This window comes from Drosophila innubila, chromosome X (genome assembly GCF_004354385.1).
Source record: "Drosophila innubila isolate TH190305 chromosome X, UK_Dinn_1.0, whole genome shotgun sequence".
Taxonomy (NCBI): domain Eukaryota; kingdom Metazoa; phylum Arthropoda; class Insecta; order Diptera; family Drosophilidae; genus Drosophila; species Drosophila innubila.
In genome coordinates, this window is record NC_047626.1 from 31,360,704 (window position 1) to 31,385,493 (window position 24,790).

General features: G+C 41.3%; 1 long non-coding RNA gene across 1 annotated transcript; it reads left to right on the forward strand.

Moving 5' to 3' along the window:
• Positions 1-1,746: 1,746 nt before the first annotated feature.
• LOC117790970 lies at positions 1,747-23,675 on the forward strand. The gene is made up of 4 exons (XR_004618011.1): positions 1,747-1,807; positions 1,867-1,983; positions 11,622-11,633; positions 23,666-23,675. It is a non-coding gene; the product is annotated as an uncharacterized LOC117790970 (long non-coding RNA).
• Positions 23,676-24,790: the final 1,115 nt, after the last annotated feature.

Here is a 24,790-nt window from a genome sequence, read left to right on the forward strand (position 1 = left end):
AGAATTCCTATCATTATACTCTCATGTTAAGCATCAACGTCTTGATAAGTGAAGTACATATGAAGATGTACTAATATTGAATAATAAACAAGCAAAGCTTGCTCTAATTAAAACACAGTTATTTGATAGATGAATAAACTTAAATATTTCTTCCAATTTTATTTTTATTTATTTCTTATATTTTATTTACTTTTTTTTCTAAAAATAAAGCATTGACTTATTCTCTTCTTTTAACTATCAATATATTGTCATGTTAAGCAATTGACGTCTTGATAAATTGAATACAATGAAGATGTGTTATAGCCTATTTCCACGACAGCACATTTGGCTCATCCGACGCCATTTTCATCATCCGGCCCGAATGTGGACTTCATTTCAGTACAAAATCCGGATGATGATGTTGGCTCATCCATAATGAATGAGCCGATTTTTTCCCATTCGCCCCTGCGAATTTTAGTATTTTTTTTTATCGAACACGCGATGCTTATCGATAAACTCTTAAAAAAAAAGCGGACAAAAGAGATGGTGCGCCTCGGCTCCGAGCGAAATGAAAACTCGCTGCGGTTTCAAGAAAAATGTCTGGAGCTCTTGGAAAAACATTTGAGCAAATAATAAATAATAAATAAATAATAATAATAATGAACAATAAATAAATAATAATAAGCAATAAATAATGAATAAATAATATTTTTATATTAAATTTTTTATAGATTTTTATTTATTATGAGCATATCTTGCGAGGGCTTTTCTAATGTTTTCAGCGGACCTATCGAAATCATAGGCTGTACTCGAACTCTCAGGTTGAGTACGCACATTGGAGCCTGCCTCCCAATTTTCAGAAAATTCACTGTAGTGACGACTCAAAAATTGTTGCAGAACACAACATGTATAAATAATATGCGGGACCTTGTCAATGTGATTGTCGACACCTCTACCGGGCCTTCAATTGTCCAAAGGCATTTTCTACCACTCTCCTCGAACTGGACAGAGCATAATTAAAAGTCTTCCTTTCCTCGTCTTCCGTTGTGTTGAAGAGGTATGGCTTCATAATCTTCATCGACAATTTGAAAGCAGAGTCCCCAAGAAGCACCGCAGGAACGTCGACTCCGCCGTTGCTCTTTGAGTTATCTGCAAACAGCGTTGTGCAATCCAGCATCCTTTTTAAACTGGTGCTTTCAAACACCTGGGAATCATGGCAGTCACCTGGGGCACCCACATGCACATAAAGAAATCTATATCTAGAGAAAAATATACAATTAGTATATTGGTTAAAGATTACTTACATTGTACTCTAGTGAAAATCCACCAAACCGAAAAGTATGGTTGATTACCATCCTTTATAAATATAATAATCTGCAGCTTCAGCTGCACGAGGGTGAACTTCGAAGTGGCTTCCATCTATAAGAAATTTGTTTCATTTAAAGCTTCATAAAAAGGAAACAACCTTATCAAATGCACCGAAACATTGCGGAAATCGAAGCGCTTCAAAGCCTTGCACACACTCCTCTAGTTTTCTTGGGTCATGAAGTCTTTTGGCAGATATTTTACCAAAACACCCCAACGGCCCCATAAGCTGCAATCATTTAAATTTTTCCCCTCCTACTTACACCCCCGTATCTCATGACCCAGTGTTACGAACTGGTTGTTACTCGGGTGTGGTTCCAACCCTGCCCCGCAGTTCGCACAATTGATAATTCATCGCTAAACTGCCGCTGCTGCTCAATTACCATCGCTATCGACAAAAAGAAAACAAACAACGCAAAAAGGAACGACGGCGACAAAAAAACTGCAACAATAAATACAACAGGTACGTAAAAATTACATTGCAAACAGAAAACAACACTAATCCTTCTTCCGTTCGAACAGGGACCATTTGCAGGACCCGGGCGTACCCTCCCTTTCTGAGACGGCATGCATTCCTCGTCTCCCATATGTTGGCCACCCGAACGGGCCAATCTCAGCCTGCGTTGGACATCTCGTTTGGTAACTTTTGTAACTGTGATTGCCGAAGTCACTTCGTCTACGATCTGTTTCATTGCTACAAAGTACGCCGAAAGTGACTTCGGCAATTACAGTTACAAAAGTTACCAAAACAAAGCAAAGCAAAAAGTGTCGAAGCTGTCTGCTGTGCTGTGCTGTGCTGTTCGGCAGTCGACAGTTTTTGCTTTTGCTTTTGCTGCGACTGCGACTGTCGCCAGTTCACGCAGTTCGAAACGCTGCGCTGCTGATCAAGAACAGTTTTTGCTTTTGCTGCGACTGCGACTGTCGAAAATGCTCGCAGCAACAGCTCTAGCATTCGTAAAACTGCCGAAGTTGTCGATTCCCGAAGCGCTGCGCTGCTGATAAAAAAATGTTTTTACTTTCGCTGCGACTGCGACTGTCGAAAATGCTCGCAGCAACAGTTCTAGCAATAACAGAACTGCAAAAACTGTTGGCAGTTTTTTGAACACTGGTAATAAGTGTATTGTGCTGTAATTTAGTAAATGTAATATTTATCGTTTAATTACTACCTTGCCTACCTAAAGAGCTCTCTGGGTGGGTAAAGGGGCGAATATGGTTTGTGCTTGTATATATATATATGTAAATATACAATATCTAGTGTATATTGATGTGTGTTTTTTGATTGTTATAGTCTCGTGTTGTTCCTAAACTGTTGTTTTAAATTTTTACAGATTTTTATTTTAATTTACTTTACTTTAAATTTTAATTTTTCTTTAATATTTATATTTTACTTTAAATTTTTATTACTTTTACTTTACTTTAATTTTTAATTTTATTTAGTTTAAACAAATTGTATTGTAAATTCAACTTAGTTTTACTTTAATTTTAATGCGTTATAATTTATGATTTTGTTTTGTTCGATTTATTTCTTTTTTTTTGTATGACGTTCGATTTTCTTTATAACAATAAACATTAACACATTTTATATAAAACAATAGTGAAAATGTATTTCCTGGGGCGCCACAGGGACAGGAAGATGACTTTCTTGCAGCTCTTCACAGCAAAACAAGGTTGCCAACGATGTGGCGGAGCAATTGCAATGGACTCACTCGGGTCTGCCTGGATGAGTCTTCTGCTGATTTAAAGACGGATGCGAAGCTTCCCCCACTGATGCTGGAGCTGGAACGTTGGTCCAACGCTGCTGACGTCAGACGTCCTCTGCGTCGACCGGCAACCGTTGTCCCTCACACACAGTAGGCAATCCGGAGCACAGCTCGCCGAAGGTGACACAGCGTTTAATTAAATCAGCACACGGTCGCGGGAACAGTTTCTAATGGCACGGGAGCGTAGAATGGGATCTAACGCTGCTCAACGTGCAGACAAACTTTTCGACTCCCGACAAAAATTGCAACCTTCGCTGACCGCTGGTAAAATCGAACTCCCGTCCGCATGTTCTGCAGCAACGTGGTTTCATGAAAATTTGCCAATTCCCTTTTTATCCTATTCATCCCACCGTTGCTGCAGTTTGAGTCTAATTTGACTCAATTGCATCGAGGGGCATGAAGGGGTAGCGCATATGTGCTGTCTCGTTTTGGAGTTGCTACCTATCTCTGTCTAGCAGAACATCTGGAGTTGCCACTCCCCCCACAGACTACTCGCCGCATTTGACGATATCACCTATCGATAACTAGGTGAGCGACCTCCACCATGAAATTAAAAAAAAGGGTCATCTGGAGGTGCACCCTCAAAATGGCAACAGTTTGACAAGGTGCACCGCATTTTGGGAGCTGTGAAGCCGGTCCACTGTACACATTGTGTACTGGATACTGCAGGTAAGCTGAAATGTATGATTATATGTTATGTTGTTTACTTATCAAAATTGTTTTTCAGTCGACAATGATGAAAGTTGGGAAAACTTTGTCAATATGATGGCTCGAGAACGGGTTTTAAGTGGATCGCCACCCTTGGACTCCGATATACTGCTGTCCACCTCTAGTGTGCTGTCGCCAATAGAGGTCAGCAACGACTCTGAGACTACAAGCTCGTCCGTCAAGAGCATTTCGGAGTCCAAGGGTAGCGATGGGCCACCTGCAAAGAGACAAAGGACAAAATTTAACCCCAAGACGGGGATGACTGCGTACGAGTCGGCCATGCTCGCTGCCACCATCGAGGACAATGAGAATAGAACAAGAGAGATGGTGCGCCTCTGCTCCAAGCGGATTGAAAACTCGCTGCGGTTTCAGAAGTGTCTGGAGCTCTTGGAGAAACACTTGAGCAACTCAAATAAATAAATAAATAAAAATTTTGTAAATAATTTTCTTATATCTTTATTTGTTATGTATATGTCTGGCAAGGGCTTTTCTAATGTTTTCTACAGAAGTTTCGAAATCATAGGTTGTAAGAATTGGTTAAAGATTACTTATATTGTACTCTACCGAAAATCCACCAAAGCGAAAAGTATGGTTGAGTACCATCCTTTATAATTGTAATAATCCGCAGCTTCAGCTGCACGAGGATGAACTTCGAAGTGGCTTCCATCTATAAGAAATTTGTTTCATTAAAAGCTTCATAAAAAGGAAACAACCTTACCAATTGCACCGAAACATTGCGGAAACCCAAGCGCTTCAAAGCCTTGCACACACTCCTTCAGTTTTTCTTGGGTCATAAAGTCTTTGGGCAGATATTCGGGTCCCAGAACTCGATATACTTCATAGCAAAATTCTTGAAGAATTTTACACACCATCGAGTCCGAAACGCCGAATAGTCTGCCCACAGCGCGATACTCCGACGATGACCCCAGAGTGTAGAGTGCTATGGCTATTCGCTTCTCTAATGGAATGGCCTTCCGCATTACTGTGTCTTGCTTTGTCAATCCCTTCAATCGCTCGGTCAATATCTCGAACGTATTCCTTTCCACTCGGAAACTCTCCTTAAAAAATGCCTCCGAGTTGGTAGGCACGTCGCACTCCCAAAACTTTCCATGACGTTCCTATAGTACATCAATTGTAGTTACATTATTTTGCCGGACAACGATATAACTGATATATACTTACAAATTCCCGTACAGATGGACACTTTGGAATAGTTGGCTTTATGGCAGGTGGCAGCACAATTTCATTATACAATTCTGCCATTTCCGCCTCCACCTCATAATCCATCTGCTCCATAAGGTCCATATTTGTCCTCACTGCCTGCCAAGTTGTTTAAAGTTTGGCTTTGTTCATTTTATTTTCACTGTTCTGCATTGTCTTAACTTTGTTGTTTGCACTCGATATGATAATAAACACCGAACAGCTGATTTATTACGGGCTAATGACAACTGCTTTGACAGTTGAACATTCGGTCGTGGAAAGCCAAAAATGAGGCACATCCAAATGTGACCAGATGAGCCAAATGTGAGTGGTCGTGGAAATAGGCTATTAGAATTTAATGATTAGCGGAAGAAAGGAGAAGGCTGGCTTTATACTCATATACAAGCACAGTCATTTGATAAATGAATAAACTTAAACCTTACTTCATGTTATATACCATATTATTCTAAGCAACCCTCATTTAAGCATAAAACAAAAAATAAACCTATAAAAATGTATCTCACCATACTTATCAACATAGTTCAATAATTAAGGGGTCATCTATGACAACAGCAGCTTTAGCTTGACGATCAGCAAATACTCGCATCCCGGCTAGGAATCCCGAGATTCGGTTACAGAAAGCGTAAGGCTCCTGAACCAGTGCGAACAGATGTCCAGACTCTGACATCCGTACTCCGAACTCGATGTTGGCAGGTCATCCTCGACCGCAGTTTACTTGGATGAAACCTAACATTTTAATGTCTAGCTTGCACCCTCTCTAGCACCGTTCCATAAATAGGGCATGCTTCTGAGAGCATATGATGCCCCGCAGGCAATGCCTTAAAACGGCAATTCCGACAGTACACCGGATTGGTGCACTTCGATGCATTGTCGCCGGTCTGTCCGCACTGTCGGCAAAATGAATCCTTGAGTCGGCGTTGTGAGACCTTGTGGTCAAACCCAACACACCTATGGCAAGCAAAGGTGCGGACGAGTGACCACCAGCGGTATGAGAATCACTTGACGTAGACCCGTCCGATCTCATCAAGTAATGCCAGTGCTTTTTCGTCAATCTCCAGGTTCAGATTGACCGTCTCGCCTGCAGTTTGCGACCATTGCTTCGCCTCTAGATGAACGCTTCTCTTGAATTCCGCCTCGTTCATGTGCTCCTTGAAATTGTTCACGAAGAGCTTCTGCATAAACTCTTCGGCCTTAATTGCGGTGTCGTCGTCAAACACTGTAATCTTCGGCTTGAGGGTAACCAATACGAACTCAGCGAACTTCTTGTTGGCCACCATTTTTCGTATCTCGCCAACTGACGGTGTGCGAATGATCGCACCACCCCGCTTCAATTCTCTCACTTCGTGGACCCGAACATCGAGAACGGGAGCAACCTCGTTGCGCACTCGAAATAAACGTCTGTTCGCGACGAACGTCACAAACAAACTGAGTTAGTGATGTAAATTTAAGTAAAAGCATCGATGTCGATGTCCATCGATGTTTTCAAAATGAAACATCGATGTTGGTTGATGCATCGGATCAAAACATCGATGCATCGATGCATGTCCCATGTTTTAAGAACCAACCGATTTTGTTTTTTAAGTTTATTTATAATTTTAAAATAAAAACAGCAAACTTAAAAATTTATAAACATAACATAACAAAAACATATGCTTTCATAGCAGTCTTTCATGTTTCACTTATTTTTAACATAACAATTATTTTAAAATATAACAAAAAACGTATGCTTTCATAGCAGTCTTATATGTATGTTTCAAAACGTATGCTTTCATAGCACATAGTATATAAAAAAACAAGGGGGCTCCGCCCCCTGCTCGCTTCGCTCGCGGTGAGGTGCGGCTACAGTCGAGCACGCTCGACAGTAGGATACCCTGAGCCCATGTACTCTTTTATAAAAGTTGATTGTTGCCCATTTTCAATGGGCTCAGGGTTTCAAAAATTACACACGCGAAACTATGAACAACTTTCGGTTTTCTGAAGTCACTGTGCTTATCACTGCAGACTACGTTATTAATGCCTCACTGAACTAATACATCACTCGATTACGATTACGACTTGCGATTTACCAATTTATCAATTTCTAATTAATTTTAAATAAGTTTAATATAATAAGCTTTAATATAATAAACTTGTTTAAAATTAATTAGAAATTGATAAATTGGTAAATCGCAAGTCGTAATCGTAATCGCTTGCAATCGATGTAGCGTGTGTCAAGAGTAGCAACAAACTACAACTTTGCTCAGCCTGCAATCTGGCAGCACCCATTTTCCTCTCTCACTCTCTCCCACTTACGCAACAAATTCAAGCCTGCCAAAGGCTGCTGCAGTGCGCGCGAAATTTGAAATAAAGGCAATGTCTAATTTTATGAGATTCTTAAAGCGGAAAATGCTAAGTTTTTTTTACAACGATAATAAGCAGATACTTATTATATATATGTGTAGGAATCGAAAATATTAATAATTAAAATTATTATTTTGCAGCTTTCAGTGCTCGGCAAAGATGCAAGAGTAGTGCTGCAAAATGATCGCTATTTCTCTCATGCAATTTCAAACATAGCTATCAGCTTCTGCTGATTTTTGCCATGCAAACATACATATTTATATATTAACACAATTATATTTTTATCAAATTGTATATTTGTATATACATTAATTATACATTAACATTTTCATTACATGATATCGATAATATTTTTGCTTATCGCTTAATTCTTATTTGGTACCAAAAAAAAAAATGGGTACTTATTCGTTCTGTCTTTGTGCGCGCCTTGCATACAAACGTGAACATGCTGTCTCGCTCGCACGTTTGATTTGCCATGCAAATGTAATTATTGAATTAAATGTAAACTCCGAAATAACTTCTTTATTTATGGGTCAATCGCTTTGAAATTTTCAGGGTCGTTTAATACGCATACTTCTCAACTGATTGTTCAGTTAGGGAGTGCTATGTCAAAAATTGCACCTGTAAATCGTTTTGTGCAATTTGTGGGCGAAGGGGGCGTGGCACCTAAAATTGGAAACAAACTTGACCTGCGTATGGTATCCAGGAACCTACATAACAAATTTGAAGTCTCTAGGTCATACAGTACTTGAAATCGAAGCCCAAAAGAAAATTGGTACTATTTCTTACTGTGTTTGTGCGCGCCTTGCATACAAACGTGAACATGCTGTCTCGCTCGCACGTTTGATTTGCCATCCAAATGTAATTATTCAACTAAATCTAAATTCCGAAATAACTCCTTTATTTATGGGTCAATCGCTTTGAAATTTTCAGGGTCGTTTAATACGCATACTTCTCAACTGATTGTTCAGTTAGGGAGTGTTATGTCAAAAATTGCGCCTGTAAATCGTTCTTTTTTCAATTTGTGGGCGAAGGGGGCGTGGCACCTAAAATTGGAAACAAACTTGACCTGCGTATGGTATTCACAAACCTGCATTCCAAATTTGAAGTCTCTAGCACTTACAGTCTCTGAGATCGACGCGTTCAAACAGACGGACAGACAGACGGACATAGCTCAATCGACTTGGCTGTTGATCCTGATCAAGAATATATATACTTTGGGGGGTCTACCATGCTCCCTTCTGCCTGTTACATACATTCTGCCAAACACATTATACCCTTTTTTGTCCATTTTCAATGGGCTCAGGGTATAAAAATACATTACAAAACATAATTAACGAAATTAATAATAAATGATATTTGAAATATACCTGCTCTACTGATCCCATACGTTTATCAACTTCGAGAAGCAGGAAATCCTTTATAATTTTTGCCTCAAATGTGATATCAGACCATTCAGACTTTGCAATTTGTCTTTCAGGATACTGACGATTGGAATGACCATGCTGGCCGTGCAATATTTTTCGCCACTTATAATTTTCGTTGCTTTCTCGAGGGGGCGCAGCATCCTAACTATATTGTTCAGCAAGCCCAATTCAATTCCATTGACCATTGTCAGTTCGTTTCGTATATTGAATAGGACCTCGTTAACATATATTTTCAACTCCAAAAAACGTTCAATCATATAAAAAGTGCTATTCCACCTAGTTGCAACATCCTGTATCAACACTTTGTCTGTCAATTTTCCTAAGTGGTCGCTGGCTACGCAACTTTGCTAAAAAAAAGTAACAATGGATTTCACTTTACTAATGCAACCATTTACGGACTCCCTTAGCATGGCAGATCGTGCAATTAGATTTAGAGTGTGCGCAAAGCATGGCATGGTTGCACATCTTTTGTTATCATATATATGATCGCTTCATTAATTTTTTTGGACTTTTGACCTTCTGCTCCGAAATCCGTTACGTTTTGAATGCTTTCAAATAGCGAAGGTTGTCGTGGCGCAATGCTGCTACACGATGGTGCTTCCTCGGATGTATGTTTATCAACTACATCGACGTTTTGTTGCCTTATCTTGTGGACATTGCGCAGGTGGTCCTTCATATTTGTTGTATTCCCCACAGTCCTAATCGTTTTGCCACAAATATTGCATTTCGAGCAATTTGCATCAATTTTGCTGAAATGTTTCCAGCAAAAGCTCGTTTTTGTTGTTATTCTGAAATAAATGCTTTTGTAGTAACAATCAAAACAAACCCGAAGGCCTTTTACCCAATTTTAATAAATTTACTTACTTTGGCATTGCAAGCACAGCTTATGGCGGCAAAATTAGCGGCAAGTCACTTGACAAGATTCGACGAACGCTCAATTTATTGTGAAATTCAACGGCCGATGTTTTTGCAAAACATCGATGCATCGCTTAACATCGATATCAACAAAAACATCGGAAAAATCGGCAAAAAACATGCTCGATGCATCGATGTTTTTTTACATCACTAAACTGAGTAGATAGGGACAGTAGGAATCTCGCTCTTGCGCGTCACTAATTAGATGACGAGGCATTTGGCTATTTTTGTAGCACTTTTGTTTACCACATACCGAAATGATTCGATTGTAGCGCCAATGAATGCGTTATTTTATACCTTTTTAGATGTTGTGCCAAAGGTAGCTGGCTTTATTAGAAAAGGAAATGCAATATTGATAGCCGATACATTCAGCCATACCTCAAGGTAGTCACTTGGGGCCTTTATTTTTCACTCTGTTCATTAACGATCTACCCACTATTCTGTCCCATTCATATATTTTAATGTATGCAGATGATGTAAAGCTTATCTTTTCATACACTGATCCCCTTCTTCATAATCGTCTGCAAGACGATTTGAGCGCTATGCAACTATGGTGCTCGGCCAATGAGTTGTATCTCAATTGTTCAAAGTGTATGCTCATGACATTTAGTCCAACTAGGCCCTATTTAGGTTCTTATACGATTGACAATACCCCTTTGCAACGTATAAAACTGTAAAGGATCTTGGAGTTTTATTTGATTGCAAATTATGCTTCAATTTGCACATCTCCACTATAGTTAATGACGCCAAAGGAGTACTTGGTTTTATTAAACGTTGGTCGAAAGAATTTAATGATCCTTTCACCACTAAACTCCTTTACGTTTCTTTAGTTCGTCCCATCCTGGAATACTGTTCATGCATATGGAGCCCACAGTATCAAATAAACCAGAATCGAATTGAATCAGTTCAAAAGCAATTTTTGCTTTTCGCCTTACGTGGTTTTAACTGGGATCCCAACCTTCGTTTACCACCGTACTCCCATAGGCTTCGCCTTCTCAATCTTCCGTCTTTAATTAATCGTAGGAAAACTCTTGGTGTTGTTTTTCTTCACAAATTGATTATTGGCGAGATAGATTCTAGTTCCCTTCTGGCCCGCCTCACCTTTTCGGTCCCCCGCAGGTCTACTAGGAACTACAAGCCTTTATTTTTATCTACATGCACAACTAATTACGCTTCACACGATTCGTTTCGTGTTTTATGCACTACCTATAATAGCCTCTTTCACGTTTTCTCCTCAGAACTCTCTCTCCCTTCCCTAAAATCCGCAATTTTCCAATACCTATCGTTAAATCCCTGACCTTACTAATACTAATAACTTGTTATGCTACTTTATACTAATCTAACATTCATACTATCTATTAACATATCTATCTATACTATTAACAATACTAATCTTAATTGATCTGATTGGGTTTTTCTGGGTTTTCCCCAATCCTAGCAACAAATGTTGGATCATTTATAATTTTGCTTACCCCAGATCTAACTATAATTTTTTTTTCTCGTTACAGTTCATAATTTATTTTTAATTATATTTGTATTTTTAATCTTTAACTTAATTCTTATACTTGGTAATTTTTTGTTTGCCGACTGCTTTTAGTCGTGCATAAATAAATAAATAAATAAATAAAACCCAGTTTAAAACATGAACGCCATAAATCCGGATCCGGCTTAAACATCCTATTCTCTCCCTGCAGACTCGGTTCAGAAATGACGGAATAGCCTTTAGACTCAAGCCCCTTCTTGAGAAAATCAGCTACTTCGCTGTGACTTTTTTGCAAGATGTGAACTGGTGTTTTGGGAGCATCACATCCTGCACGACACTGCCTCTCCAATTCATGCCTTCCCCTTGTGGTCCGTGACCGCGTGGGTAGGGCATTTTTCCGCAGTTTGATCCCATTCAGATAAGCCTCCCCTGGTAGTAAACGCGTGGGCTGAACAACCCACGAAACGCTCTGCTTCACGTAGACCGCTGCCGTCAACAGACATGTGCAATCTATTCGCCAAGTACGACTCTATCTTTGAACGTGATAACAGCTCATTAGCTCCTGCCTGGCAAGTTTCTCGGGCCTTTCGCTGTTCGGCTTTTAAATAGGTGTTGGCCACCTCGAATTGCTCGAGGTGGGGCCACTTTATACCACTCAATGTTTTGACTCGCAATGGAAGATCTAACCACGAAGAGTTAGTTGGTGAAAGAGTTGTGGAATTAGGACAGTTCTGACAGCGGATAACTTCTGCTTAAGCTTCAGGGGGGACTGCGTTAATCTCTCCAACCTTTGAGAGTCCCCAATGTCCTCGGAAGGAGACTAAGGAGCCCTCCCTTCCGCAATACTCTTGATCCCGTGATACTTCCACTCCTAGGAGAGCTTCAGAGGTGGACACGTGCGTGAACCTATTCAGAAGTTTCCGTGGCATGACCACGGTGCACTTCTGTTTCGGTTGCCCTTTTATGCTGACCGTGAAACATTTTTCAGCATTTAAGGCAAGCCCAACGGAAGACAAAAATCCAACCGTGGTATCCAATAGTGTCTGAAGACCCTTCCGTGTGGAAGCAAACATCATCAAATCATCTGCGAAAGCGGCTGCTGACACCTATCTCGACGGGAAACGACCTGAGCAACCGATCGATGTTCAGATTGAACAGGACGGGGGACAAAGGTTCACCCTGTTTGACTCCTCTAGCTGGGATGGATTCCTCTGACCTTCAGCCGTTCTCACTAAGATAGGTGCTGCCTCCCGGTTCATGTTCTTGCTATAGTCGACAATACCGTGAGGCGCACCATAGTCGGTCAGCGCATCGAACACTGCCGTCTGAGAGACAGAGTCGATTGCCTTGCTTACATCAAGAGTCGCGATGTAACATGACGCGCTCCGTCTATGATGGTCACTCAGGATTAAGTCGACTATAGTCGCGTTATCGGCGCAGCTGTCCGTGGGCAGAAACCCCCGTTGGCGCAGGTCCCACTTGACTGATGAGGTCAACCGGACAGCCAAGATGGCATTAAGCTGTCTGACCACGATCGATGGCACCGATATCAGACGAATGTCCTGCGGTCGGGATGCCTTCACCGACTTCAGGATGATGACGGTTCGGGCCATTCGGAAGAGTCTGAGCAAAACTCCGCAACAAAGAATAAGGTTCATTATGCGAAGCATAATCCCTCTGGGAATATCCCTTGCATGTTTCGCGGATATCCCATCGGGCCCCGGAGAAGACGTCATTTTATGTGCCTTTAGGTCACTTGACAAAATATGTGACCCTACCCCCTGTAGCGTGTGCCCCATGTGAGGCACGGTGTTGATGCATGAGGATGGGCTAGGCTGTGTCATAACTTCTCTCCTCTCGGCCTATAGCGGATAGTTCGGCATTCCACCAAACTGCACGTCGCTTGGGTCGCGGACTTCTTCGGCCCAAAACAAAATCACACAAATCGTGTACGACCAAGCGCAGTACGACTCGGTCTAATAGCGTCCTCCTTGCCACTTCATCACCGAACAATCGCCAACGTGCATTGTGGAGATGGCAGGATGGCACAGGAGCTAGGCTCTCAACTGTGTTTTTCAGGTGGAGTGTCGTCACAACAGTAAAAATGTTGTGATCGTTTAAACGATTCAGACGTGTTTTATTTGGCTCTTAAATTTTCATCCGTTTCTGTGAATTATAATACACCGATTTAATATTTTTAGATCTGAAATTGTGCATAAGTGAACAAGCTATCGACTTGCTGTGTAAGTTTTAATCATTTTTGCATTGTGGTCCTAATATATAGCATTTTATTTTTGCTAAACGTAGCTTTGCACTTTCCCTTAAATAATTACTTTCTTGTGCGTGGGTTTGTTTGTGTATTTCGGCTTTTGCACTTTGCTTTTACACTTCGCTCACACAAGTTTGTTGTTATTGTAAGCACAGCGATTGTTTTTGTTTGTGTTTACATCTCCTTATCTCAGCTTCGGCTCTTCGCACGTCTTAATGCATTTGATTGTGTGTGTTCGCTGTTGCATTTTGATTTTGTTTAGCAGCGCACTCTCACAAGCAAATTGTTTTTGTGTTATGCTCTCTGGTTTAAAGCTTCATTTGAGTGCCTCCCGCTCTATTTACGCGCGCAATTCTGCCTATGCTGCCTATTTAATTTATCTGTTTAACCCCTATTGGAAATATGTCGTGCTGCAAGAAAAACTGCACTATAAAGTGTGCTGATGATTCTGAGCAACCGCGATTTATTAATTGTTGGTTGTGTGAGAATATCATGCTTGCAAAGTGTGCTGGTCTTACAGGTCGAGATTGTGATAAGATCATTGCCGTTTTTAAAAAGGAATGCGGTGCAGTGAAATGGTCTTGTCCAGTATGCATCGACATACAAATTGATTTCTCAAGAATGTATAGTTCTGTGAGAAACCAATTCTCAAAACTTAATAAAATGGCTAAGCTACTTTCGAGTGATTTTGACTCTATTCTCTAGTTGCTTAGCCAATATAAATTTAACTCACCACCTGATTCTCAATTTTTAGCAGTTCCCACAAATATACCAGTTACTCAGTCTGACGTGACTCCACTGGCATATCGTCACTATCAAGACGCTTCGCCAACTTTGTCTGTATCGGCCTCTCCGGGTATTCCGGTGATTCTATCACTCCGACAACTGAATCAGCCCAAGTCATCGTGTCTTCGATGCGGGCTGGATCTGGTCTGAAGTGTTGAACTCCTCGCCTAGCAATAGGACTGATAACGTAGCTGCCCCTACATCTGAGATCTCTATTTTGAATGTTGTTGCTCCTCGTAAGCAAATATTTGTGTCTAGGTTATCCTCGGACACTACTTGTGAAAATGTAGAGGCATACATTTCTAGCAAAGTCCCTGCTAATGTCTCAATCACTAAATTTAATTTTGCTACGGCCCGTGAAATAGCATCTTTTAAAATTAGTGTTCCTCACGACTCATTTACTGCCATTTGTGATCTAAAATTTAGGCCACCACATATTGTTCATTAGTTTAAGCCCAAAAGGCGTAGTAAATCCTTGCCTGTCTCTCTTACCACCGGCAGCTCCAACGTACAGGAGCCCACTAGTACGGCTTCTTGTCTGTATTCATTATCAAAATGCTAGAGGCCTCCTTACTAAGCCTAAAAATCTATATTTGAGTAGTATGTCGTTTGATTCTGATATAATTGGTTTGTCAGAAACTTGGTTAAATCCTACAGTATCTGATTCTGAAGTTATGTCAAATAATTATCTTTTATATAGAAATGATCGACCGACTCGAAGCGGTGGCGTACTTATTGCCACTAAATCGGCACTTCAGTCAGAGCGCAGTATCAATTTTTATCACCTGCTCTTATATCCCTCCAAAAGCTTCTCCGGTAGTTTACTTGCAGCATTTTGCCTGTATTGAAGAAATTAATCTTCAAGTCAAAGACAACGACTTATTTATTGTGTTGGGTGATTTTAATTTGCCTAAAATTTGTTGGTCATTTTTCAGTAGCACAAATTATCTTGTTCCCTTAAACCAAGATAATTTTTTAGATAACTTGCTCGATCTCTCATTGTTTCAAATGAATTCAATATGAAGTCATAATGATCGAATTCTTAATCTGGTTTTTATTAATGATTTTGCAAATCCTGCCGTCTCTAGGGTATCACCATTAAGTATCCCTGAAGATTTACATTCCCCTACTATAGAAATTTCTATCTCAATCTCAAAACCTTTTAGTCCACATCAATTATGTCAGCAATCACCTCGTCGTTGTTTTCGCAAGAAAATTATTCATTGCTTAATAAACTTATCCTTGCTACCGACTGGTGCTTTTTGGAAAAAGCGACTGACATCGATATTGCCCTTAGTTCTTTCTATGATACTCTAAATGCACTCTTAGATGTGTGTTCCAAATTATGTTTCACCGTCTAATTCTATAAAGCCTCCTTGGTTTACACCTAGACTTTCTTATTTAAAGAATATTAAATCTTAATATTTAAAAAAATATAAAATGTCTGCTTCAAGTATTGACTGGTCTAAGTACACAGTAGCCAAGTCGGACTTCGCCAATTTAAGCTCGCTATGCTACGAGAATTATCTAACTCAATGCAGACGACAGTTTTCCCGTGACCCTAAACAATTTTACAAATTTGTTAACTCGAAGCGTAAATCCCTCCCATCCTTCCTCTTTTTTTTATGGGATAGATAATGCCAGCAACGACTCTGCAGCCGCTGAACTATTTGCTAAATTTTTTCAATCCACCTACTCTCCAATCTCCACTTCCAACTCATCTTATCCTTATTCTATTTTTCAATCAAAGACTATGTTTGCTCCCTCCATTTCTTATAACACTATAATCTCTTCTATTAACTCTTTAAAATCTTCTCGATCGAGGGTCGGTCCACTACGACCAACTTTCTTGAATTTACCTCCCTGGTAAATGATGCATTTTCAGAGAAAAAGCAAACTGATGTCATATACCCTGACTTCAGTAAAGCCTTTGACTCTGTGAACCATGACCTCTCACTTTACAAACTTAATTGCATAGGCTTCCCTCCCGCCTTTTTACGTTGGGTTTCCACCTACTTAATAGGTAGGACCCAAAATGTGCTTCTTAGGTCAACTAATTTGAGTTCGGTTCACGTTACTTCTGGTGTACATCAAGGTAGTCACTTGGGGCCTTTATTTTTTACTCTGTTCATTAACGATCAACCCACTCTTCTGTCCCATTCATATATTTTAATGTATGAGGATGATGTAAAGCTTATCTTTTCATACACTGACTTCTTTATAATCTTCTGCAAGACGATTTGAACGCTATGCAACTATGGTGCTCGGCCAATAAGTTGTATCTCAATAGGCCCTCTTTAGGTTCTTATACGATTGACAATATCCCTTTGCAACGTATAAAATCTGTAAAGGATCTTGTAGTTTTATTTGATTGCAAATTATGCTTCAATTTGCAGATCTCCACTATAGTTAATGACGCCAAAACAGTACTTGGTTTTATTAAACGTTGGTCGAAAGAATTTAATGATACCTTCACCACTAAACTCCTTTATGTCTCTTTAGTTCGTCCCATCCTGGAATACTGGTCATGCATTTGGAGCCCGCAGTATCAAATAAACCAGAATCGAATTGAATCAGTTCAAAAGCAATTTTTTCTTTTCGCCTTACGTGGTTTTAGCTGGGATCCCAACCTTCGTTTACCACCGTACTCCCATAGGCTTCGTCTTCTCAATCTTCCGTCTTTAATTAATCGTGAAAAACTCTTGGTGTTGTTTTTCTTCACAAATTGATTATTGGCGAGATTGATTCTAGTTCCCTTCTGGTCCGCCTCAGCTTTTCGGTCTTTCACGTTTTCTCCTTAGAAATCTCTTCCCCTCTCCCTTCCCTCAAATCCAAACTTTTCCAATACCTTTCGTTAAATCCCTGACCTTACTAATACTATTAACTTGTTATGTTACTTTATACTAGTCTAACATTCATTCTATTATTAATAACAATACTAATCTTTAATGATCTGATTTGGTATTTCTGGGTTTTCCCCAATCCTTACCACAAATGTTAGATCATTTATAATTTTTGCGTACCCCAGATCTAATTTTTTTCTTTACAGTTTATAAATTTATATTTAAATTTATTTGTATTTGTAATCTTTAACTTAATTTGTATACTTGGTAATTTTCTCTTTGCCGACTGCTTTTAGTCGTGCATAAATAAATAAATAAATAAATAAATGACAATGTTAAAGTCCTCAACGTTTTTCATACCATGTCCCTAGGGTTTCCCTATCGATAAGGGACAAGTCCGCATGGATTCCACAACTTGTCCTTGAGGTCTGGAACTACTGGGAACGAACATCATAAGTATCGATACTGCGCTCGTTACGTAAACTACATCAACAACTAAATAAACATACATATATGTGAACCATTCTCTGTAATAAATCTCTCTCATATTCTGACCGTTGTACAAGAATTTTTGTGCGCGGTCTGCTCACTCAATAGACTGAATAAAATGAGACAGTATCACTCAGTGTCTGAACAGAAGACCTCTTTTTCGTTTCGTTCGGGTTCTCGCTCTCGGGTTGAGCGTAACACACGAGTCGGTCTCTTACTGACCGCACGCTACGAAAAGTATCGTTCGTCGCTCAGCTACTAAAAATCAGTAAGTAAACAGAGCAAGCAAAGAGTCCGCAAAATGTTCTTTATTTTTGTGGTTACATTTGCCTTATTTCGTCGTAGGCAAAGTTTAAAAGATGAAGTGTTGCCAGAATATCTTATTTCAGGTTCGATAGCTTATAAAATTTCTAAATCGCTTAAAGCAATATTCTAGCAATAAATGTGTTTGTGACATTAAAATCGACAAAAACATCCCTAGATATAACATGTTATTATATTGCCATCTCTCCATAGATTTTGATAAATCATATGACACCTAATTAATGCACCTTTGCAAATAACAGTTTAAATCTTTCTTAATTATTTTTTTTTTTTCCCTAGGACTTTAAAGGCAAAATATCGTAAAAAAAAAGATCTAAGGATCTAAAAAAGATCATTTTCTTAAATAAAAAATGTATGTCTCTAAAACTACAGGATAAATCTTATAAACCGGTTAATTGGCTTGCTCGAGATTTTCGACAATACAACAACAACTTTTGACGCCGCGCGCAAATCAATTATGACCCCCAATAAAACTAAACAACAAACACATACATAGCAAATGCTCGAGTTTCGGCTGCGACGCGTACCGTCATAAAAGTGTTCATTTTGCTATGATTTCTGACTTTGGCAGCGTCTTAAACTCTGTGTGAAAAAGTAAAGTTGATTTTGATGCGTTTTGATTTTTACCACATAATAAGCGTTTGACTTGCAAATAAAATTAAATGGAATTTCTTTTAGTGTATAATTTTTTTGGCTCATTGAAGCAAGCAACAACCACACAGATTTTTCGTCGCGACGCACAGAGTCATTAATGTGTTCATTTCGCTTTAATTTATGACTTCAGAAGTTGTGTTTGTTGTAGATGTTGTTGTAATGCTCACGATTGCAATTTCCTTGCCCACCGCTAATTTAAAACCTTGAGGAATCGTGATAAATTCCTTTAGTTTTAGAAAACAATGTGTGGTTTCTGCTTTCCTTTGTATAATTAATGTTAAGGCAGAAGATGCTAGATCCATAGCGGTCAGGTTAAAGCGGGAATTGACAAAAAAGTATTTAAATATTTCGAATCTGATTGGACTTGGAACAGACAACGCCAGTGTAATTACAGGATCCAAGAAGAGCGTATACACAGAGCTTAAAAAAAGTGTGCCTAATTTAATATTAATAAAATGTGTATGTCACTCCATAGCTGTCAGTCTCGTACGAACTCTCGCCGAGTAAAGACGTGCCTACAAAACCGCGGAACTTTATCTTATAAAGTGCCGTTATCTGCTTTCGACAGCTGCCCTCTGATTGGTCGAGCCAGCCACTCGTTGGACTTCGACACAATAATACACTCACACACACGCGCTGAATTGCGTGTACGTGTGCCTGCACGTGTTCATTTACCGTTGTTTCTACCAATTGTAAACAAACAATTAACTGCACTTTCCGCCGCTGTCGCTGCCCACGGCAGAATCATCAGGCATCATGGCTACCTCAGCCTCATTTTCTTCTGCTGCTCCCGCAGATCCCGCTGCCTCCGCAGTGCCCACCAAGCCCAAATGGCAGCTCACGCCAGCGAAGCTCCTACTTGGAGGAGCTCCCAAGGCCAAGGTCGGCCCATCAGCGCCTAAGACGCTAAAGGCGTCCACAGAGCGCGACCGCAGTGGAAGCGACGGAGAGACCAGCTCGTCCAGCTTGGAGCCGGGCGAAATCAGACGTAAGGCCCCGACCAGAAATCCCCGCAAGCTGACGCCCACCCCTCTGACCACCAGGAGCTCCAATAGATTTGCCGCTCTCATCGACGCCATGGACGCTGACGAAGCAGAGGAGGAGACCCTCGTCGATCCCGACCCCGTCCCCACTGCCCCCGTGAAGACCATAAAGCCACCGCCAATCTTCGTCCCTGATGTCTCGGACATCATGGGATCATCACTGACGTCGCTCTGGCCATCGAAAACCTCAGGTTCGATTACAAGTCCGGCAGGCATGGAAGTTTCCGAGTCAACGTGGAGGATAAGACTAGCTTCACCAAGCTGAAGGAATATCTCAACGCGAATGAGATTCGCTACCAGACATTCCAGGCGAAGGATGAGCGAGCCTACAGGATAGTCGTCAAGGGGCTCCACTACTCCACGGAGATTGACGAAATTAAGGAATCACTCGCCGCACATGGGCACATTGAACGTGGTCGCGAGATTAAGAACGCCATCAGCCGCACCACCAAGAAGCCGATGTCGCTCTTCTTTGTGAACCTGGAGCCTTCCAGCAGCAACAAAGAAGTGTTCGCAATAAAACGTCTCTGCTGGTGTGTCGTCACCATTGAGCCCCCGCTCAAGAGCAAGGATGTTCTCCAGTGCTACCGCTGCCAGGGTTTCGGACACTCCCAGAAGTATTGCCGGCTCCCACCTAAGTGCGTCAAGTGCGGAGATGACCATCACTCCAACGAGTGCACCAAGTCCAAGGAGCTACCTGCTTGCTGTGCCCTGTGCAAGGGAATCCATCCCGCCTCCTACAAAGGCTGCAAGGTGTACCAAAAGGTCAAGGAGCAACATACACCAAAGCCAAGGTCAATGGCACCGCCCACCAGCAGAGCAGCACCGACAGTCACCCTTGGACTCAGATACGCTAGTTCACTTCGAGGTGCCCAGCAACCGCAGCAGCACTTCGACCCTGCTCCCTCCGCCACAAGCCAAACCAACACCAGACTTGACAGACTGGAGGTCATGATGGAGAAGATGATGGACCAAGTCGCAGCCCTGACGCATTTGCTCACGTCATTAATGGCGAAGCAGTGCAACTAAGTCTCCATATTGTTCTATGGAACGCGAACGGTCTGTGCAGAAGCAGGCCCGAGGTCGAGCACTACCTCAAGACCAACCACGTCGACATCCTCCTAGTCTCCGAAACCCACTTCAGCTCCAAATCATTTTTCACCATCAATGGATACGATGTCATCTCCGTAAACCACCCCAATGGCACCGCTCAAGGCGGAGCAGCTGTCATTATCAGGAGCGGGATAAAGTATATCGAGCTCCCACCACTTCAGGAGACATGGGTCCAGTGTGCCAAGATCAGGGTACTTAGCCCTTCTGGCGACACTACAGTTGCAGCAGTCTACTGCCCACCGCGACACATCGTAGGAGTCGACCTATTTCGCGAACTAATGGATAGCCTAGGCCCGAGGTTCATCGCCGGAGGTGACTATAATGTCAAGCACACCTGGTGGGTATCACGCATCAATAACCCCAAAGGTACAGCCCTCCACAACTGCATCTCTGAGAGAAGACTCGACTGCCACTCATCAGGCGAACCCACATACTGGCCCACTGACGCCACCAAGATCCCCGATGTACTCACGATCGCCGTCTCCAAAGGGATAGAAAGGCACAAGTTCGTCACCAGCAACTCACTTGAGCTGTGCTCGGATCACTGCGCTGTCAGGCTCCTGGTCAATATCCCAGCCAGCACCAACTCTGCCAGAGCAGACTGTTTAGGAGGAACACGAATATCCAGCGGTATCAACAATGGCTGCAGCACAATCTGGACCCTACGGTGGAGATCACAACAGGGGAAGACTTGGATGACGTCATTGAGCACTTCAATGTACAAGTCCACAACGCAGTTTCGCACGCCACTCCGCCAACCCGACCCTCCAACACGACTCCCCACAGAGACGTCCACCTTTGGTCACCAGAAGTTGCTGCTCTGGTCACAGAGAAAAGGCGACTACGCCGAGTATGGCACAACTCTCGGAACCCTAGCGACAAAACCGAGTTCAACAGAGCTGCCAAAGAACTCAAGGAGCTTTTGGCAAATCTCCGTAAGCATTCCCTGGAGCAGTACCTGGCTGGCGTGGAACCAGGCGACACACAACACAGCCTGTGGCGGCTCACAAAATCAATAAAGAGACCTGCGTGCAGAAAGGAGCCAGTAAAGAATGCCAATGGAGACTGGTGTCGTTCCGATAAAGAGAGGTCAAAAGCATTCGCTGAACATCTCCACGAGGCTTTCACCCCATTCTCAAGGTGCTCGCAGCAAGAAGACGACGAAACTGCCGAATTTCTAGACGTGCCCTGCCAGATGGCGCTCCCCATCCCACCCGTCGAGCAGGACGAGCTAGTCTGCGAGATCAGCAACCTCAAGGCGTCGAAGTCTCCGGGATACGACGGAATTGATGTGCCAGCCATCAAAGCTCTCCCGCCGAATGGAGTCCAGCTTCTCCTAAACATTGCCAACAAATGCTTCGAGCTAGGACACTTCCCCACCCAGTGGAAGTGCGCCGAGATAATCCTGATACGCAAACCTGGGAAACCTGCAGCCAATCTCGCCTCATACAGACCGATCAGCTTATTGGCGGCTCTCTCCAAAGTAGTCGAAAGACTACTTTTGCGTAGAGTCCGCCCAATACTGGACGAGGCCGGTTTGATCCCTGATCACCAGTTTGGCTTCAGGGAAAGTCATGGCACACCGGAGCAATGCCATCGTATTGTCGGCAAAATAGTTGAAGCCTTCGAGGAGAAGAAATACTGCTCTGCAGTGTTTCTGGATGTGAAACAGGCCTTCGACAGGGTTTGGCACACCGGACCGCCACGGACATCATACAAATCCAGCTAGACAGCATCAACACCTGGCTAAAGTGCTGGAACATATCGGTCAACTCTGAGAAGTCCACACACTCAACATTCACACTCAGAAGAGGAGACTGTCCCCCAGTTCAACTAGACGGCACAACTATCCCGACAAACAACACAGCCTAGTACCTGGGGCTAATCCTAGACAGGAGACTGACTTGGAGGGCCCATCTAGTCAACAAAAGAGCACAGCTTAATGAACGCCTAAAGAAGCACTACTGGATCATCGGTAAAAGGTCAACCCTGAGGCTAAAGGTGAAGCTGCTTATTTACAAAGCTATCATGAAGCCCATGTGGACTAACGGGATATCCATCTGGGGCATCACCAGCCGCATGAACTACTCCACCATCCAGAAGTTGCAGAACAAGGCCCTGAGAACGCTGTCTAACGCCAACCTCCTCACATCTAATGCTGAAATTCATCAAGAGCTCGGGGTCCCATGGGTCCACGAGGAGATCGCCCGCCTCAGTAAAGCCCATATGGCCCGACTGGGCACACTAACCCACTAGCGATCAATCTGCTCGACAACAGTACAGCCACCCGCCGCCTGAAGAGATATCACCTGCTGGACCTACCTCATCGGACAAGCTGATTCCTCCCCCCCCAAAACCATCAACCAAACCATCCACATAACGTATAAAAGAATCTAATTGTCAATGTCGCTGCTATACAATCTGCTGATTGTCCACTCATGGACAGATTGCAAATAAAGAATACCGTTTAAAAAAAAAGAAAAAAAAAAAAACTCCATAGCTGTAAATCAGTCGTGCAAAGTTAGTCAGCCAGACGCATTGGAATTTTTAATATCGGATTCCTGTTCCTGGATTTCAAAGAGTTCCAAACTCCAAATGAATAATAAATAATATATGAATGCATTAATAATGATCAGGTATAAAAGTACGTGTGCAGTAAAATTGTAAATCGTGTTTGTCCAATCAATGTTCAAATAGATTTAGCATCTTATTCCCTTGTTCGTCATAAATTGTAATTAGTAGATTAATTATTATTTTTTGTTATTTAGCTCTTGTATTGTTTGATATACGATTGAACTTGGTGTGTCAACAAAATATTTTAAAGCGAACGAAACGAATCGTCACGGAGAAAGGGATACCAGCAGTTGTCCACGTTGACATCTTTAATATGTATGTTATTTCATGCATATTACAGTTGATGATTTGCATTTGGGATATGCTTTTGAGCAAAAAATTAAAGACATAAAATTTTAACAGCAATCACTTGAAATAAGGAAGCTATGCGTTAATTTTTTTAAGAATTAATAGTGCAACTTCGTAAAAGGTACGAAAGGCTGCATTTTATTTGATCATTACAATATCACTGCGGACGGCAGTTCGCGCTAGTGACGAAGGCAGCACGAAGGGTGCGAAAGGCGGCTAGCAATATATACAGCTAATATTGACAATTTGCTACGACTGTCCGATCAGATCTTGTTATATACCGATCAAAAGGTTTAGTTCAAACTAACAAAATGGCGTACTTTTTCTATCTCATTTGGATTTTGAGATAATTGGGTGTAAGTGGGAGAGGAAAAATTTAAATGATTGCCGCTAATGGGGCCGTTAGAGTCTTTTGCTAACATTTTTTATTTTTTTTAAATTCTAATTAAAAATACGCGTCGATTGATACCTCGATCACCCGAATCCGACTACTAGTTCAAAAGATAATTAAATTTTACATTTTTTTAGTGGACTTCTCAAAATGAGATGAAAAAATTGTTTGACTGTATGTTTGTTTGTCTGTTTGCATCAAAGCGCTTAAGAAGCTTAGATGTAATGATGGGGATTTATTCCTTTTCGAAAATCTAGAAATGTTTGTTCTACGACTTTTTGGAAAAAAAAAACGCTAGTTTAGCGGGAAAATGCTTAATTCCACAAAAATTTAAACCTCAACAGTTTACAAATCATAGAAGCTACAGATATGTTCTATCATTATATCATTGGAAAGGTGTGTTTGAGGGCTTTTATGAGTACCTTTTTTAACATTTAACTTTTTTTCCAAGTACTCAGGTAACATTTTACAGGTGAAATGAGGTTTTTATCTTATATTTTGACGATTTCTATCAAAAAGGCTTTAACGATTTATATTAAATTTGAGTAACGTAAAATTTTCGCTGAGAGGTTTGGAATATATAACCTGTTAACTGAATATATACATTTTTCTTTCGGTCAAAAATCACGTTTTAGTACGAAAAACTTTTTAGTTTTATGAGATATCTCAACCAAGCTAACACAATATGCATTTAAGTTAGACCTATAGATCCTGACCAAAGTTGGTTCTAATCGAACCGCTATATCATATAGCTGTCA